Source organism: Jaculus jaculus, chromosome 1 (genome assembly GCF_020740685.1).
Source record: "Jaculus jaculus isolate mJacJac1 chromosome 1, mJacJac1.mat.Y.cur, whole genome shotgun sequence".
NCBI classification, from domain to species: domain Eukaryota; kingdom Metazoa; phylum Chordata; class Mammalia; order Rodentia; family Dipodidae; genus Jaculus; species Jaculus jaculus.
Genome location: NC_059102.1, coordinates 275,708,698 through 275,725,518, shown reverse-complemented (window position 1 = coordinate 275,725,518; position 16,821 = coordinate 275,708,698). Strand labels below are relative to the sequence as shown.

The window sequence follows — 16,821 nt, the reverse complement described above, 5'->3', positions numbered from 1 at the left end:
GTTTGTTGTGATTTTTTGTTTTAGTTCTGAGACCAAAGTCATGAGAATGTTGATATGAATTCATTGAATTTCTAGATTACTTTTGGTAATATAGCCGTTTTCAAAATATCAGTGGTTCGGACAATCCACATACATGAATGGTCTCCCCTGCATCTGGTCTCATTTTTTTCAGTGTCCTATGGTGTTCTTTGTAGAAGCCATTTACATACTTATGAGGCTTATTTTCATAGGTATTTTAATGTTTTTTTTTTTCTGGAGAGGGAAGCTACTATAAGTGGGATATTTTCTTTTTGTAATGTTTATTCTTTTTTCAAAGTTTTTTTTGGAGGTTATTCAAAGTTTTTATTGATATTTATTTATTAGAGACAGAGAAGGAGAGAAAGAGAAACAGAGAGAATGGGCGCACCAGCGCCTCCAGCCACTGCAAACGAACTCCATATACATGCACCACCATGTGCATCTGTCTTACATGGGATCTGGAGAATCAAACCCGGGTCTTTAGGCTTCACAGCCTTAACCACTAAGCCATCTCTCCAGTTTTATTTCTCCTTTCTAATATTTTCCCTTTTATGTCTTTCTCTTGTCTCATTGCTCTGTAACGACTTAAAGAACTATACTATAGGAGTGGAAATAGTGGGCACTTTCATTTCATAAGTTTTTTCTTCTTGATTTTTCAAGGTCTCACTCTAGTCCAGAGCTGACCTGAAACTCACTCTGTAGTCCTAGGCTGGCCTTGAACTCACAGCAATCCTCCTACTTCTGCCTGCTGAGAGAGCAGGGATTAAAGTTGTGAGCCACATGCCTGCCTTTCATTCCAAATCTTAGAGGTAATATTTTCTCCATTCAGAATGTTGGCTGTAGGTTTGTCATATATAGCCTTCATTATTTAGAGGTATGTTCTGTCTATTCTTAATTTCTTCAGAACTTATCATCATGAAAGCAAATTTAAATCCCTTTCCTACATCAACAGAGATGATCGTACAATTTTCATCCTTAAGTTTGCTTACATAGTGAATTATTTTTTGATTTGCATATGTTGAACCAAACTTGCACCTATGGGATTAAAGCCTACTTGGTCATGATATACAATCTTAATGTGTCCTTGAATTCTGTTTGTACTTTGTTAAGAATTTTTGCATTTATATTCATCAGAGAAATTGGTCTGTAGTTTGTGTGTGTGTGTGTGTGTGTGCGCGCGCGCGCGCGCGCACATGTGCATATGTGTCTTTACCTGAACCTGGTTTTGGTATCAGGAAAACATTGGCTTCGTGTAATTAGTTTGGCAGTATTTGTTCCCTTTCTATTTCCTTGAACAGTTTGAGAATTGTTGGTACTAGATATTCCTTAAAAGGCTTGACAGAATTTGTCAGTGAATCCATCTTATGTATGATTTCAGTTTATAAGGTTTCAGTTAGCCTTGTCAAAAATGGCCCAACAATGTTACCTGGAAAATTCCCCAAATAAATTGTTAATACCATTTAAATTGCACTTTTCTTAAGTAACAAAATGAAATCTCACACCATCATGCTCTGGAAGTGAATTGTCTCTTAGTACAGTGTATGCTCTATTCACCTGTTAGTCATTTAGTAGCCGTCATAGTTTTGGCTTCATTATCAAATATGGAAAGTCCTAAGATTATTACATAATACCTGTCTTATTCTCCTTTATCATGTCATGGAGGCATTTTTTTCTCTTTCTCATATCATTATGAGGTGAGTTACAACAGTAGAATATGCTTTTGCCTTGCCTTGCATTTTTTCAAGTTTTATAGGTTTAGCTCTCAATTTTGGGTCTTTAATCTAGTTTGAGTTATTATTTGGCTATATCATAAGTCCAAATTCAATCTTTTGCAAGTAGATATCCAGTCCTCACAGTAACGTTGATCGAAAAGCTTATCTTTCTCCCACTGAAATGACTTGGAAACATTCAAGACAATCACTTGACTATACAAATGAAGATGTATTTCTGGGCTCTCAATTCTACCACATTGGTCTTTACATATATCCTTATACTAGTCCTAAACATTTTCATTGTAGCTTTTAAAAACCTTTTAAAAATCAGGAAGTTTGTGTCCATCAACCTGTTCATTTTGAGGTTATTTTGTTTGTTCTGGTACTTTGAACTTCCATGTGAATTTCAGGTTGTTTTATTATAAAAATGATACTGAGATTTTCTTGATGTTTTACCTGAATTTGTAGGTAATTTTTCAGTTGTGATATTATCTTAATAACATTATTCCCTAATACACTAACAAGAGATCTTTTTCTGTCTGAACTTCTTCCAACAATATTTTAGTTTCCAAGATATAATCCTGTGCCCTCATAGTTAAGTATCTTCCTAAACTTTTATTTTATTCTTTTAGATGTGATTTTAAATGGAGTTCTTTGCATAATTTCATTTTTAATCTATTTAATGCTAGTATGTAGAAATAAACTTATTTTTGAATATTGATTGTATATCTACAGTTTTACTAAATTTAATACATCTGTTAGAGTTTTCTTTGGGGGGGGAGGTTAATTGGATTTTTTGGATAATATACAGCCATATCACTTGTGAGTAAAGATACTTTTGCTTCTTCATTTCTAATTAAGGTTCCTATATTTCATTTTCACACCTAGTTACTAAGGGTAAAAGTTCTAAGAATAGAAGTATTGTTACAAAGAAGTGATTCTGCATATCCTGGTATGATCTTACAGGAGAAGTTTCCAGTTCCTCATCAAAGAATACTATGTTAGCTGTAGGTTTTTCCTATATGCAGTCTTTATCATGTTGAGGAAGTCCCCTTCTGTTACCAATTTCCTGAATTTTTAAAAATGAAATCACAAAATACTTTTGCCATTTTGAGTGTGTTTCTGGAAAAAGTGGGACAATTTTGTGATTTTATTTCATTATACTAATGTGAAACATGATACTAATTTATGTTGGGTGGGACACCCTGCCAAACTTTATTTGGTAATAATATATAATGCTACCAGATTTACTTTACTAGCATTTAAAATTTTTTGTTTATGTTTTATTTACTTATTTATTTGAGAGTGCAAGAGAGAGAGAAAGAGATAGAGAGAGGGAGAGAAAATGGGCACACCAGGACCTCCAGCCACTGCAAATGACCTCCAGATACATGCACCACCTTTTGCATCTGGCTTACCTGGGATCTGGGGAACTGAGCCTCAAACCAGGAGCCTTAAGCTTCACAGGTAAGATCTTAACTGCTAAGTAATCTCTCCAGCCCCTTTGCTAGCATTTAGTTGACGATTCTTTACATGTATTTATAAAGGACGGTTCTGCACTTTAATTTGTACTATCTCTGACAAACTTTACTATCAGGGTAATGCTAGTCTCATAAAACGACTAAGTGATTCCTCTCTTCAATGTCTTTAGAAGAATTTGAGAAGGACTTGTGTTAATTCTTCTCTATTTGGTAGAATCCACAGGTGGTTCTGGGTTTTACTGTTGAAGCTTTTTTTTTTTTTTTTTTTGGTTTTTCGAGGTAGGGTCTCACTCTAACTCTGGCTGACCTGGAATTTGCTATGTACTCTCAGGGTGGCCTTGAACTCATGGCAATCCTCCTACCTCTGCCTCCTGAGTGCTGGGATTGAAGGCGTGTGCCACCACACAGCTGAAGCTTTTTTTTTTTTTTTTTTTTTGATTACTGATATCATCTTTTTAGCTATTACAGAAAGAACTATTTGGACTTTTCTATTTCTTCCTAAGCAGTTTTGGCAATTTGGGGTATTTTTAGAAATATATCCATTTCATGTAGGTTAGTGAACTTAATTGCATCCAATTTTTCACAGTATTCTCAAACAATCCATTTTTTTAAAATATTTTGTTTGAGAGAGATCAAGAGGGAGATAGAGAGACAGGAAGAAGCAGATAGAGAAAATGGGCATATCAGGGCCTCCAGCCTCTGCAAACAAATTTCAGTTGCAAGTGCCAACTTGTGCATCTGGCTTACATGGGTAGTGGGAAACCTAGGTCCTTAAGCTTTGCAGGCAAACACTTTAACCACAAAGCATCTCTACAGGATTTACACATTCCTTTTTGTAAAAGAATATTTATTTATTTATTATTTATTAATTTATATTTGCAGGAGGAGAGAAAGGGAGGGATGGAGAGAATGGCTATGCCAGGACCTCAAGCTACTGCAGATGAACTCCAGATGCATGAGACACTGTGTGCATCTGGCTTTACATGGGTACTGGGGAACTGAACCCAGGTCACTAGGCTTTGAAGTAAACACCTTAAATGCTGAGCCATCTCTCTAGCCCACAAAGCCCTTTCTGTTTTTGGATTTTTAACATTTTGAAACATCTTTCTTTTAACATTTTATTTCATTAATATTTATTTATTCATTTATTCACAAGGGGAGGGAGGGAGGGATGAAGAAAGAGAAGGGGTCTACCAGGATCTCTAGCCACTGCAAATGAAATCCAGATGCATGCACCACTTTGTGCTTCTGCTTTATGTGGGTACTAGGGAATCAAACCAGCATCGTTAGGCATTTCAGGCAAGTGCCTTGATGGTTGAGCAATCTCTCTGGCCTGAAACTTCTTTTCTGTTATTAATCTAGTTAAAGGTTTGTCACGTTGTTTATATTAAGAACAAGCTTTTGAACTTACTGGGTTTTTTTCTTGTTCATTTTCTAGATAATTTACCTCTACTTTATTTATCTATTTACTTATATATTTATTTATGAGAGAGAGATAGAGATAAAGGAGCAGATAGAAGAACAGATAATGGGCATGCTAGAGCTGCTAGCCACTACAAACAAACTCCAGAGACATGTGCCACCTTGTACATCTTGTGTGTTACATGGGTGCCAGGAAATTGAAGTTGGATCCTTAGGCTTTGCAGGCAAGTGCCTTAACTGCTGAACCATTTCTCCAGCCCATATTTAGCACTACTTTAATCGTTGTTTTCTTTCTTTTCTAAAAATTGGACTTCTTCTCTTTCCTCTTTTACTTGTTCTTTAAAGTATGCAGTTGAGTTCCTGGAGATGGTTCTTCTTTTCTTTAAATGTAGACATTTATAGCTATAAAACTTCTTTTAGCACTGTTTTCTAACAATTCTGGCCTATCTTTAGTTTTATCTTGTGCTGAATTTTATGTTTATTTAAATTCCATATTGATTTAAGTTTTCCAATTCTCCTTTTAATGAATTCTCTCATTCATGTTTGTTATCATTTCATCAGCATGACAGAATATGTGAGGGACCCAATTTGAAATAAAGACTTATTTTTGCTCATGGTTTTAGTTCATGGTGTCTTGGCTGCATTTCTTATAGGCCTGTGGTGGGGCAGAATACCATAGAGAGAGGCATGTAGTCAAACAGAGACTCACCTTTTGGAGAGAAGAAAAGGGGTGGGGACCAGGATACAAAAATTACCCTTTGAGGACACACCCCAAGTGACCTAATTCCTTTAACTAGGTTCTGCCTTCTGATAGTCCATTAGCTATGAAGTCATCAGTGAGTTAATCCATTGTTTTGGTCAGTACTCTCATGATACAGTCACTTCTTAAAGCCCCACCTCATGACACTGCTGTACATGGGACCAATTCATGAATGCATTTGGGGAGGACACTTCATACCAAAACTGTGTTAGTCAGCCCTTTTCACCCTATGACAAATACTTGACATAAACCACTTAGGTGGCAAGAGATTCATTTCAGCACATGGTTTCAGCTCATGGTCATTGGCTCCACTGATTCTGGGTCTGTGAGGATGAGGATCATCATGCTGAAAGATCATGTGGTGACAATCCTTAACACATGCCAGAGAAAGCAAAGACTGGGACTATCAGAAGGGCCTATGGCGAGATATAGCCCAAAAGAATCACAGCAACCACCTTACTCAAGTTAGTTCACATCTCCTATTTTTTTCACCAGCAAATAATTCTAGCATACTAGAAGTTTATCAAATGATTAATACTTTGATTAGGTAAGAGCTCTTAAGACCCAGTCACTTTTCAAAAGTCTATTATCTTTCCACCTACTCCCTTACTCCCCAATATAAGAGTTTGTTGTGAGCATTCCATTTTCAAATAACAATACTTCTATTGATGGAGAAAATATTATGTATGATTGTAATATTATGCATTTATTAAGACTTTGAGTCTAACATGAGATTATCGAAAAATATTCAACATGTACTTGGAAAAATGTGCATTTTTAGCCAGGCGTGATGACACATGTCTTTAATCCCAGCACTTGAAAGGCAGAGGTAGGTGGATCACTGTGAGTTCGAGGTCACTCTGAGACTACATAGTGAATTTCAGGTAAGCCTGGGCTAGAGTGAAACCCTACCTCATAAAAAAGAAAGAAAGAAAGAAAGAAAGGAAAAGAAGAGAAAATGAAAATTGTACATTTTGGTATTGTTGGGAGGGGAAGGAGTATTGCTCATGTTTGTGAGACTATGTAGTTTAAGTTGTTACTTGGGTCCTCTGTTAAATGGTAATGTGTCTCATTTTATCCATTATTGAAAATGAGGTATGAAGCCTCCAAATATTAATATAGCATTATAAAATATGATATTTCTTCTTTGTATTCTGTCAGAATTTGCTTCATGTATTTGAGCCTTTGTTGTCATAAGAATATAACTTTATTATATTTGGTTTATTGACAAGACCTTTTATAAATGTATCACCTTCTCTGTCCTTACAAACTTTTATAACTTATAGTCTACTTTATAATACTACAGCCATTTTTGGTTACATTTTTTAATGGAATATCCTTCTCTCTCCCTACTGCTTTCAACATTTTAGTATCTTTGTATCTAAAGTGACTTTCTTGAAGGTAATATACAGATATATAATTTTTCAGCACATCATGACAATTCTTGCTTTTCAGTTACAGAATATAAGTCATTTACATTTAAAATAATTATTTCTAAAGCTTTTCACCAACCATTCAGAGATTTATTTTCTATGTATTATGTTTTTCCAACCAGAACTTCTTTGTCATCATTGTTTAGTTTACCTACTGTCAAAACCACTACAATTAATATGTTTGGGTATAAATACATTTCTTTAGGGACTATAGTTAATATGTTAAATTATGACATAATCTGAATACCAACCAATTTAGTTTCTGTATACTCTGTACTTACATATCCCCATCTCTATTGCAATTGTCTTCACAAAGTACATATTTTCACACTCTATAGTATTAACATAAATCTAAATTGTTTTCCCTAGGGCTGAGCATCACATAGAAGTACTTGTGCACACTATTAAAAAGCACTACCACTAAGCTATATTTCAAGCCTTTAAGATAAATTTAAAATTATTGCTCTAAACATTTACCCTTTAAATCAAAGCTAAAGAGAAAAATCATACACCAAAAGAATAATAATATTGATTTTTATATTTGCCTAGTTATCTTTCCGTGCATTTCTTTTTCATTTCTTTGTATAGCCTGGATTTTCTTTCATTGTAGTCTAAATGACTCCAGCAGTATTCCTAAGGCAAACACACTAGTAATAGATTCTCTTACATTTATTCATCAGGAAGTATCTTAATTTCTTCATCAATCTAGGATATATTTTCCAGGTAATAGAATTGGTTGACAACTCTTTATTTCTACTATATATAATATATATTATATATATAATATATATATAATATATGTATTCCATCCCACTTCCTTCTGACTTCCATAGTTTCTAATTAGAAATTAACCATAAATCTTATGATGATTCTTTGACGAGTCAATTCTCTTTTTGACTTCTCGAATTTGTTTTTCTCTTTGGAGAATGACTTCAATGTATCTTGCTATACATTTATTTGAGTTCATTTAATTTCTTTGCTTTGTTATAGATATAAATGTTCATGTGTTCCATCAAATTTGGAAATTTCTTCAGCATTACTTTTTCAAAATGATTTTTCTGCCCCTTTCTCTCCCCTTTCCTTGTGAGCCTTCCTTGATGCATGTGTTGGTATGCTTGATGGCTCCAGATAAATGCCTAATTCTTTTTCCTTTCTACTTCACATATTGGATAATTTCCTCTGCCTTATCATCATGTTTCCTGATTTGCTTTTCTGGTTCTTCATGTGAGAATTTTAATTTCAGATATTGAAAGTTGCATTCGTGGATTTTCTATTTGATGTCTTTATGCAAGTTTAAAATTTTTTGTTTATTTTTATTTATTTATTTGAGAGTGACAGAGAGAGCGAGCGAGCGAGAGAGAGAGAGAGAGAGAGAGAGAGAGAGAGAGAGAGAGAATGGGCGCACCAGGACCTCCAGCCACTGCTAATGAACTCCAGATGCATGTGCCATCTTGTGCTTCTGATCTGGCTTACTTGGGTCCTGGGGAATTGAGCCTTGAACTGGGGTCCTTAGGCTTCACAGGCAAGCGCTTAACCACCAAGCCCATCTTTGTGTGATTTTTATTGCTTTATTGATATGCCTTGTTTTATATGCTGATTTTATGATTTTTTTCCTTAGTTCATTTTTCCACATATTTCCGTTTAGTCATTTAGCATTTTTAAAATAGATGATTTTGGGCTGGAGAGATGGCTCAGCAGTTAAAGGCACTTGCTCACAAAGCCTGACATCGAGGGATTGATTTCCCAGTACCCACATAAAGCTAGATGCACAAAGTAGTGCATGTATCTGGAGTTCATTTGCAGTGGCAAGAGGCCCTGATGTACCCATTCTACCCTGGCTCTCTGCTTGTGAATAAATATATAAATAAAAATATTTTTAAAACATATGGTTTTAATGTTTGTGTTTTCTACAGATGACTTCTGTTTAATAAAACAGCCCCTGTGTGCTGGCCATACTTTGTTTCTTTGAATGCTTGTATGGCTACTTTGTTATTAAAGATTAGACATTTTGAATATAACAATAAGGCAACTTTGGCCATCCGATTTTAAACCTTCTTGAGAATGCTTATTTGTACTTGTTGAAGGCTACAACTGTGATCTAGTCACAGAAGTTCCTTTTCCATTTTCTCTGTAGTCAGGCCATGATTCAACAGATTTACTTAAGGCCATGGATATAAAATTTAAAAACAAATGTGTGCCTGAAAATTTTCTGATGGTTGCCATGAAGAAGTTGCTATAACCTGAGGGAGATAATTAAAAGTATCTTTGCTGGTCCTTCAAGGAAATACCATATTGCTCAAAATACACAACACTATCATACTTCTAAAACAAGTCCTTCTTGCCACATTATGGCAATAGCCAGACATTGCAGAAGTGCCACCACTATCTCTATGGTTATGGTAAGGCTGAAGAGAGTGGTAAGTGATCCATGCATGAACCCCACATATTATCTTTCTGCAATTTCTCCACACATCAAGTGCTACACAAGTTGCTATAAATACGTATTCAATTTTTAGCAAAACAAAATAGTTGGTTATGATAGTTTTTACCCTCTAGTTTTGTTTTATTTTTTCTAGTGGGATTAAGCCTTGGGGAAAAATGTCCAAAGTTTTTCATGATTCCCTCTTTTCTTTATAGATTTTGTTCCTACTCATTGATGTCAGTTAAAAATGCATCCAAGATGTGAAACTGGACATATTTTTATAAGACAGCAGTGATATTTGTGGAATCATTTTTAAAAGGAAAAGTGCTGTGTTCAGAAATTAAGAACCATGTGTGTAAGAATTTTAAATATTAAGTCTTTGACAATATTAATTGCTATCATGAGATTTTACTCCTTCAGTCCTTCTCTTATAATATTCAGTTTTAGAAACAGGAATCAGGCATATCTCTCATATATATGAATTTGATGGAGGCTTAGATTGTTTTTTTTAAATGTTTTTACTTTTTCATGTATATGTGAATATGTACATATATACATGTATATACCTAAGTTTTTTTCATGGTGCTGGGGATCAATGCCAGGTATTCACATATTCTTTTCAAAGCAATCTTTCACTGACACAGAGCCCAACCCAAATGTAAACTTTGTAAAATATAAAGCTTATCTATTTCCCAAATCACAACCATTGATCCATTTTTATTAGACTCTCAAAATGACAAAATTCTAGACACAGAGAATGACAATATGACTTCTATAGACAAGTAGCATATAGATACAAATATTGTGGCCATCAAAATATTTCATGAAGAATTCATGTGAATGAAGTTTTTATGTTAATGATAGTGGGAGTTATAGGATATAAGTGCAATGAATCAAATCCATGAGCACAGACATAAAACAGCACATGCTAAAATTGTGAATTCTGAGTAAGGTCAGTAGATGGTAATTTCTTAATACCATGGTACTGTATTAATACATGAAATAGTTAACATTGTGGGAAATTAAGTACAAACACAAGGAACCTCTTTCTATTATTACTTGTACATACTGTTATATAAAACTTGAAAATGAAGTGAAAATAAATTTGTGAACATATTGTGAACAAGAACTGCCTAAGTAAGAGAAGACTTTGCCACCTCACTGTCAAAGAATAATGCTCAGTATTTTAGACAAACTATAGAAATTTAAAAGCATCAAGATTAGAGGTTATTTTGTTGAGGCAGGGTCTCACTAACCACCAGATATTCTAGTGATCCAAATTTTCTGATAAACCTAATCTTGAGAGTTGTATAAGAAGAACATACAACTAGTTCTCTTTGCAAGAGAAAAACTAAAAATTTAGAACAGTCAAATGAATTTTATGTTATATAATCAACAAAAAGTTTCCACTTACTGAATGCTTATGGTGCAAAAGGCAATACTTCACATTATATATCTATACTAAATTTTATTGAAGCAGATATTGTTGTTTTACATTTTATATAGCAGGATTCTGAGATTGAGATTTACCTAACCAAGCTTTTATATGCACTCTTTTAAAAGGAGACCTGAGTTTTAAATACAAGTCATTAATCTTATTATCAGTTTTGAGACAGGGTCTCATGTAGCCCAAGGTGGCCTTGAACTTGTTACAGAGCTAAGGGGGACATTGAAATTCCATCTCCTGGTCTCTACTTCTGGAGTGCTAGGCTAACAGGGGTACATCACCATATTTGGTTTATGTAGTGCTAGAGATTCAACCCAATGCTTTATGTATACTATGCAGGCAATTTGCCCACCAAGGCACATCTCCAGCCCCTAATTTTATTAATTATTAATTTTAATTTTCATTGATTTTTAAGATATTTATTTATTTATTTATTAGAAACAGAGAGAGGGAGTGGGAGGGTGGGAAGAGAGAGAGAGAGACAGACAGACAGACAGACAGACAGACAGACAGAGAATGGGAGTGCCAGGGCCTCTAGTCACTGCAAACAAACTCTAGGTGCATGTGCCACCATGTGCATCTGGCTTACATGGGACCTGAAGAATTGAACCAACCAACCAAGAGCAGCTTGTGGGAACAAAGAGGTTTATTTTGGCTTACAGGCTTGAGGGGAAGCTCCATGATGGCAGGGAAAATGACGACATGAGCAGAGAGTGGACATCACCCTCTGGCCAACATAAGGTGGTCCATAACAACAGGAGAGTGTGCCAACACTGGCAAGGGGAAACTGGCTATAACACCCATAACCCTGCCCCCAACAATACAGAGCCTCCAGGAGGCTTTAATTTCCAATTGCCATCCGCTTGGAAACCTAGCATCCAGAACACCTAAGTTTTTGAGGGACACCTGAACCAAACCACCATTAAGATCCTTCAAGAGAGAAATGCCCCTCTAATTTTTATGCTGTGCAATTCTTTTTCTTTGTTCTGTCTCTCAGAATCCTTTATTGCCCAAAGGTTTTCCAGTTTGTTTTCTTTACCATTACTTCTTCTCTGGACTCTTAAATATTACTTCTTACTTGATGCATTGTTTCTTAAGTGAATCATTTCTCTCTAAACCAAATTCTTAGTGTCTCTAACTGGTTTTAATCATACTTGTCATTCAAGATTCAATCTTTAGAATTGTTTTTCTAAAACCCTTCTTCCCCAGTCACCTTTGTTAATAGATCAGTACATCCTTAAGGTGAAGTTTTAAATTGAAATAGACTGAATAGCCCAAGCCAAGATCATGAGGAAGGTTGTAAAAGATGAAGATTCATATGCCTCACCCTGGACTAACTGAACAGGATTTGACCAGTTGAATCACAGTCTGTTCATTCTACCTTTTCATTGTTTCTCATTTGTTTCTTTCCTATCACCTCCATGGTAGTCTGGTAGTCTTCTTCATCTCTTAGCTGGATGTGCTAATGGGATTTTCGTGCCTCTAGGACATTTCTAATTCTAATTTGTCCTGCACTCTGGGGTCTTATTAATCTTACTAAATCACTATTTTACTCATTTAATGTGACAAGAACTTATTGAGTGCATACTATATACTAGGTGTTTTAGGGAAGTATGTTCAAATGAATCTGATCATCAGGATTATTAAGTGGCTAAACATGTCTAAAACAGATTTTCTCCCATCTTTTCAAGCCTACTAAATTAGAATCTTCTAGCAATAGGCAAAGCATATTTTCAAAAAGCTCCTCTAGTGCCTTCTTTTAGTTAGCACCATCCTGAAGCATATAAAGACTTACACATTCTGGGGTATTTTAGACTGGATGTGGAAGAGCTATGAATATATGTAAGTAACTACCATATAGCACATTGATTAATGCTTCACAATAGGAAGTAAGGACCATGTAAATAGTAATTGTTATTGTATTAAATACCTCCAGTAAAATTTCTGACTGGATAAAATCATTTCGTCCTTCCCAAAGGACATTGTAAATTTTTATAGTCTTCTTACTTTTATCTTATTATTATTTTTGCTTCATTTGCTCTCTAGCTGTACTTGAGGAGTCTTTGCTTAATCAGTGCATGCAACTTGACAAGAAATTGTTTTGAAGTTCTAAATTATTTAAAGGATAAAGCTATATAAAAATTAAAGTATGAGCCAGGCATGGTGGCATATATCTTTAATCCCAGCACTCAGGAGGCAGAGGTAGGGGATTGCCATGAGTTCAAGGCCACCCTGAGACCACATAGTGAATTCCAGGCCAGCCTGGACTAGAATGAGACTCTACCTCAAAAAAAAAAAAAAAAAAAAATCAGTTATGTATACAATGTTCTCTCATTTATGAGACTTGTATTTTAAGACCTCCAGAGATGCCTGAAATCATCAATAAATCGTGCTAAACTGTCTATATAATACTTTTTTCCCTATGCATATTTACATATATAAAATTTATTCTACCAATTTGGCATGGTAAAAGATTAAGAACTAGTACTAAAATACAACAATTGAACCAGCATATTGTACAAGTTTGTGTTTTAGAGCCATTAGTTGTCTTTCTCTGCTTTCTAATCTGTAAAACCATTATAATTTTAAATTTATATTTAAAAGTTTAAAACAATGCCCCATGTCCTTTCAAAATTTAGGCTTTTCTTCCCTCATCAGATAGATAATAGTTTAACTGACTTTATTCAGTATAATATTGGCCCTAAGAGGATACTTTGGTTCATTATTATGGTCTTCTGCTCAGTTGGTTTATCTTCAAAAGATCTATATAAGCACAGAAATTTTGTATCAAAACTTTGGGCATTTTTGTAATCTCATGCCTCTGTCAAATCATATCACATTGTATGGCTCTACAATGCAGGTGTCCTGTGTTTTAAGAGCCTCCTCTTTTCAGAATGTGTTATTCAGTTCATTAATGTTTCATATCTAAGTATTCTAACCTATTTCATTTTTTATTTAATGAAGTTTCCATTCTTCAAGCTGAGGAAATTATTCAGAATGTCATCCAAGCTATTGGAAAGTGTTCATCAGCAAGGAACTTGGAAGAATTTTAAGAAAGGAGTTGGCAGGTAACTAAACACATATATCTAATGATTTCATAAACACTTTCTTTCACTTTAATTTTAGAGCTAGAAACTTTTGATAAGCAAGTAAAGGAATTTTTCTTTTGGCCACAAGAAGTTAACAATGATATTTGTGGTTTGTTTAAAGATGTTATTTTAAAATGGTAAGATTTTACATAAAAGCTACAGAATTATCTGTGGAAAGCTTTCATTTTTTTCCCTCTATCATTTCAACTTTTTACTTATGCTAGACAATCAACACCAAATGAGTGCTGAACTCAAGGACCAATGCTTAATATAGTTGAATAAATTCTTTTAGACTAAAAAGATTTTCCTAAAGAAAAGGAGACTCAGCTGAATTGGTTGGATCTTAGAATGTCGGCTCAAATCACCTGTCTCTCTTAACTTTCCATTTCTGGACGACTAAGAAATTAGGTCACAGGATCTTTGAGAGAGCGTTTCAGAAAATAAAATTCAACTTTTCTGTGCATTATTGGGCCAGATTCTATTCTGGGTTCAGAAAGAACCAGAACTTGGTCAACATGTGGGCCCACTGTAATACCACAGCTGCGGAGGCTGAGGCAGGAGGATGTTAAGTGGAGGCCAGCCTGAGCTACACAGTGTGTGTCCTTGTCTCAGTCAAGACACACACACAAAGAAAAAAAGGAACCACCATAAATTTGTAACTGGGATTGCACTCAACGTTTAAAAGCCACGAAATGGGGAGGAGCTAAGAGTGCAACACACTCACTTAGCGAGAAAACTGCTGAATGCTTACAGATTCGAATTTTCTGTTTTCTGTTTCAGCAGCCTTCGTGAAAGGTGGCAGTTGCCCCACGCTTGCGTACCCAAGGGAAAGGAAGAAACTTGCACGAGATAACTGCACAGGTAAACCTGCTCAGGTGAGAGAGGGTGAAGGAAACAGATGTGTCCCTCGCACCCTGCCCCCTTTACTCTGAGGCAAAAGCCAGCCCGAGGAAGCTTTTCTTGAGGATTTTGGCCCTCCTTTGAGAAATCAACCCAAACCTGCGGGTCTCGGAAGCTGTTGTCCAGGCAACAAAGTATTGCCCCACCCTCTTAATTGGCCACACCCGCTGCCCGGCCGTCTGAGGAAAGCTGGGCTTCCATTGGCCCGTCCGTCTGTCACTCTGAAAGGCGCGCGAGACTTTGAGGCTGTGGAAGGCGCGGAGCCCGCGAGCTGCTGCGAGGAGCTGGGCCGGCAGCTCTGACCCAGTGGTGAGTGACCCGGGGAGAAGCGGGAAAAGGGGCCGGCGCTGGAGGACCCCGAGGCCTCTTGGCTTTTTTACCTCAGGTCGGTCTCTTCGCCCCTGAGAAGCCCGCGTTTTGCGGCTGAAGGAAACCTATACTGATACCTTTGGCCTCCCCCCCGCCCCAGCTTCCTTCCCGCCGGGGGAGCAGCCCTGTAGCGCCTTCGTCCTTACACTCGCCGCACCTCTGTTTTACACCCCGCTGATCTCTCTTCTCTTCCCCTCTTTTACTACTGACACCATCAGACACGTTTCTACATGCGTTTTACGGAGTGGAAAAGGCTTCCAAGCAAACCTAGTGGACGGCCAACCACACCTCACGAATTGAGTCCTGAAGGTTCCGTGTAAAGAACGGTGTTCTCCCAAGGGCTATGTTGTGATGGTCACGTGGAGTGGAAAGCGACAAGTTGAAAGCACTTATAATGGGCTGCAAAAGATGTAAGTTATTGATAGATTTCCTTTTAAAATATAGTTGTTTTGTTCTTGGTCAGGCCCTGTTAATACATACATTTAATAATGGATTTATGAATACTGTTTAGACTTTGAAAAGACTAAAGCCAATGACTGTTGGAGAACAAACTCTGATAATTGATCCGAAGCATAAAAGCAATCATTGATTGAAAGCTCTCTTCACTAACTTTTGGTTTCTTTGTGTATTATGATACCTCCCACCAGTCCCAGTATATTAGGAATTAGGATCATCCCAAGACATTTACAGCATAAATCAATCTGTCCATAGACTATCTCTTTATTTCGTTTCCAGTGTGATAATTCTGCATGAGCCTTATGCTCAGCATCTAGCATTCAGGTTTTTAGTTGTTTTATTTATTTATTTTTTTTGGTTTTTCGAGGTAGGATCTCACTCTAGCTCAGGCTGACCTGGAATTCACTATGTAGTCTCAGGGTGGTCTTGAACTCACCGCAATCCTCCTACCTCTGCCTCCCAAGTGCTGGGATGAAAGGCATGTGCCACCACTCCTGGTGTTTTTTAATTTTTGGTGGTGGTTGTTGGTAGTAGGGGTAGGTCGCAGTCCTCTAACAAACCAGAAAAACTTGGGGCTTTTCCCTAGAATATGACACATAGATTGAAAATGTCAATTTCAGGGAGTTTAGACACAACTGTGAAAATATATATAGCATATATATGTATATGTGTATAGGTGTGTATGTATTTTGAAGCAAGCATCTTTAACCACTAAGCAGTCTCCTCAGCCCTATTTTTAAAAGTTAAATTACTTAAAACTTAAGCAGCAAAGTCAGCTAAGTGTTTTACATTTACAAAATGGCTGTCATTTTGTATATAGTTTGAGGAATAATTTTAGGTTTGTTTAAAAATGTTTCATTCTACCATTTTTATAAATCCTGGTACACATAATTCGGTACTCATTTATTTACTTGTTTGTGTATGACTTTTTCTAGTGTCAGAGTTGATTTTTTTTTTTGGTGACAGACTTTTTTTTTTTTTATTAATTACAGATAAACTAAGTATGGATACATCATGTGTTGATGCCATCCTTTCTCTCATCCTTGTCCCTATTCCACTGGGAGCCCTCCTCAGTGGGGTTTCAGGTATTCTCCATGGGGATTGTGGGTTATGCGTTATGGGAACAGCAGTCAGTTATTGGGGAGAGGCAATGCTTCTGGGTATGATGTCCCAATTTGTGGCACTAACAGTCTTTCTGCCCCTTCTTCTGCAAAATTCCCTGAATTGTGTTGGGTGTGTTTTAAGTCTACTTCAGTGACGGGCTCTTAGGAGCCTCTCGATCTCTGCTTTGGTAGGTGCTGAGTATCCTCAG

The 16,821-nt window shown here is 36.3% G+C and overlaps 1 long non-coding RNA gene across 1 annotated transcript; it reads left to right on the top strand.

Moving 5' to 3' along the window:
* Window positions 1-14,916: 14,916 nt before the first annotated feature.
* LOC123457612 lies at window positions 14,917-16,564 on the top strand. Its single transcript, XR_006635082.1, has 3 exons — window positions 14,917-14,993; window positions 15,272-15,463; window positions 16,502-16,564. It is a non-coding gene; the product is annotated as an uncharacterized LOC123457612 (long non-coding RNA).
* The last annotated feature ends 257 nt before the right edge of the window (window positions 16,565-16,821 follow it).